Source organism: Lottia gigantea, assembly GCF_000327385.1.
Source record: "Lottia gigantea unplaced genomic scaffold LOTGIsca_181, whole genome shotgun sequence".
Taxonomy (NCBI): Eukaryota; Metazoa; Mollusca; class Gastropoda; family Lottiidae; genus Lottia; species Lottia gigantea.
The window spans coordinates 109,351-113,182 of NW_008708320.1; positions in this window are offsets into that span (position 1 = coordinate 109,351).

Sequence of the window (3,832 nt, forward strand, 5' to 3'; positions counted from 1 at the left end):
TGTTTTTAATAAGTCATTTAAAAAGACGTGAAGAGACTCACAAGGAATGTTCATGTTTTCTCAGTCAGAAATTTTGAACAATGTATTTGGTAGTTGTTACATCAATATATGATTGTATTTATAAAGAATTAAAAATTTATCTTATTTGCTCTTCAATTTTCTTTATATTCAAACATCTTGTAATAAAAAATAAAACTGTAACGAATGAAAAACAATCCAATCAACTTATTTTTTATATGCCTTGTCTATTCAACTGGGCATCCACAGTTGCTCGTAAACACTCTACAAGACACAATTCTTGATGGATTTTGCGATATTTGGTGTCATTGTTTATTATCATTCAGGGATGTATGGAAGGCCACTGCGGTCATATCTCATCTCGACCACAAGAAAGCGAGGAAAACGTGATGAGGCCAGAAAGTGAGAGTTAAAATGGTGATGAGAAAGCAAGAGAACAGACAAGGAAGTGGGTGATAAAACAAGGGCGACTTTTCATCCTCTTTTTTTATCAACATGTTCTTATACAAACCGACTGTGTCCATATCTATTATGGGGGGATTCGAGAGTAGATATGGTCGAAGTTGGGATGAACCCTATTGAAAATCAAAAATAACTAATATGAGTTTAAAACTCGTTCCGTTCAACTCCATGGTATTTTTTACATGGCTACACATAGTATCGAAGCATATTGTCGTCCGTCAGTTCACACTTGGCTCACTCTACAGGCTACAGATTATGATTTGTGCTTGCAATAAAAGCTGCTGGTAGGCGTATCTTATTCATTGTTTTTGAGTGACAACCAGATATCTCAATTGATATCACACAGGCACCAGATTCCGGTAAAAAAAAACATTGTACCTCTTATAGTATCTAAATATAAAGGTACACATTCAAGTAGCCATTTTGTTCTATACGTCATACTCTTACCCACGATGTTTCTTGTTTTTCCTTCAAAATCCTTGAAATAGTATAGCCTTTTTAATAATACGACTTTACAGATCGAGGAAGAGATTCAAAATGGTTGTTAGTTAGTTAGTTAGTGTTTGTTATTTCCATGTAGTTTCGTATGTATCACACTTTGAACATATTTTTAATCGATTTAGATAATCAAGTACAGCCTAGTTAATCATTTTATCAAAACAAGTAGAACAATGAAATGTAAACAAGAACTTTCAGGTACAAGCAGTTGTTTCATAGCGATAATTATATAAAAATGGACCATGTTTTGCCTCAAGATTTTATGGAGAAGTTTAAATCAAAGCATGTTACATCAAAACCATCAAGTTGGAACATTGTGGAAAGCGGTTCAACTCTACATGTCACACTGACATGGGTCTTAAAACAGCCACTGACTAAACTTCAAAATGGACCAAAAACAAACCACAAGGAATCAGGGACGAGAGATCCCAGAACTGTTCGAACTTCCACCGGAAAAAAATCTCAAAGCTACAACGATTCTAAACTTTCTAAAACATCAACACATAATAAAAACACGAGCCTCACTTCCAACAACGTGATGTCCGACTCCATCAAGATGACAATCAGCAATGATCCTCGAACTATAGAACTGTCAACAATAGAAAAAGATAAAACTAACGTGTTAACCCATCCCAGTTTATCCAAAGATAAATCCCCTATCGCTGATGTTGTGAAACTGTCTGATCCCAGAAAGACTATGGCCTCTGGTAAAAACCCTGTCGTTAAATCTACATCTGGACCAGCTGAGGATCCGTCAATTAAATTAGGACCGAGGCCTGGGTTCTTTAAGGGGAAAGTATCTAAATTTCTTTCTCAAGACGAAATTGAACTTCATCTTGAAGAATATCTTGTTGACATCTGCCGATCTGAATTGACGAAGCCTGTCGAGTTCTATGCCAACCGATTTCGACAGAGAGTAGCCAAACTGAATAATTGGTATAAACTGAAAGAAACTGTAGACAAACAACGGTCTGAAGCTGTCGCTCGTCCTAATAGTTTGACCAGCCGGTTTACCACTGACACAGTAACCACTTTGCCAAATATATCTACACCTGTACCTCGTAAAAGACCCTCCGAAGAGCCAATTAGTGGTCCAACAAAGAAGCTTAGAAATGATTCCATGAAGAGCCTTGATCCTGTTCAAACGTCAACGAGGTCACATGGAACAGAAAACATTGGTAGAACGCAGGTATATGAATACAGACATGGGAAAAGAGCTTTACCGCCTTGTCGCAACCAAAATACTATAAATACAACTAACTACCTTCACTGGAATCATCCAAATTACCAACAAGACTGGAGACCTAATAATAGATGGCCATACAGACCACCACTCGAAATAAATAAGCACTCATTTAACCTCAGGTGGTACAGTAGCACAGCAACGAAATTAGCACCGAACAACCAGATAGCAACGAAAGTAACCTCGAACATCCAGACAGCAACGAAAGTAACCTCGAACATCCAGACAGCAACGAAAGTAACCTCGAACAACCCGACATCAACGAAAATAACCTCGACCAATCAGACAGCAACGAAAGTAACCTCGAACATCCAGACAGCAACAAAAGTAACCTCGAACAACCAGACAGCAACTAAAATCAAAGTAACTCCGAACATTGAGACGGTCAAGAAGACAAGTACTCGATCATCAAACAAACCATCGATTAAAGAAGAAGTATTATCGACCAGGTCAGCGTCAACTAGTGTTTCTTCCATATCATCATCATCATCAACTTGTACCTCACCAAAAACACCAACAGCACCAATTTATACTGACATTGATGAAGTTATATTTATTAGAGAAGACCCCCCTCGTAGTGCTCACCGGAGGATGCAATCCATTTCACAAATAAAACAGGAATCAGGATGCAAAGGGAGATCACTCAATACACCAGACTCCGAACAGAAAGCCGAATTCAAACCAAAGGTGGATGTCCAGCTTTTACAGTCGATCAAGACCGAATTCGCTTCCAGTCAGATTCTAAACATTAAAACTGAGAAAAATGACGAAACAAACATCAAAAAGGAGATAAAAATTGAAGAAGATATGAAGAAATATCCAGTGATTATTGTTGAGAAAGATATTAAGAGAGAACCAGCAGACTCCTTGACGGCCGGTCTGAAAGCACCAAGACTAGCTTGCAGTGAAGATGAATCCTTGGTCTCATCTGAAGGCAGGAATTAAACAGATTTTCAGTTTTTTGGTCGGGAATGACCACAATAATATTATTTTCTTTGATTTAATATTCATTTTGTATTTTCAGTAGTAAATTATTCAACTTTACTTTGTTTCTTAAACTCTCGCCAGTGGATCCAGACTTTAAAGGGTTCATCTCCAGCAATAGTGGAGAAAACCCGCCATATTTCATTGTCAGCGACGACTTTCAGCCCCAGCCCAGCCTTCGTCAATTTTCGTTAGTTTCTGTGAGTTTAACATTGACTTGGACGTAAACGGAGGAACTGATCGGAGGACGGGAGTACTCGGCTGATTTAGTACATTGTTCAGTCCGAGGACTCCAGTTTAGTATTTAGGTACTATATATTAAAGGTTTTAAAAGCGTTTCGTCTTTGCCATCTACCAACAACTACCTAGTCTGTGATATCAGTTAGCTGGAAGCGAACGTCAACTTGTCATCTACCAACAACTACCTAGTCTGTGATATCAGCTAGCTGGAAGTGAACGTTAACTTGTCATCTACCAACAACTACCTAGTCTGTGATATCAGTTAGCTGGAAGAGAACATCAACTTGTCATCTACCAACAACTACCTAGTCTGTGATATCAGTTAGCTGGAAGCAGACGTTAACTTGTCATCTACCAACAACTACCTAGTCTGTGATATCAGTTAGC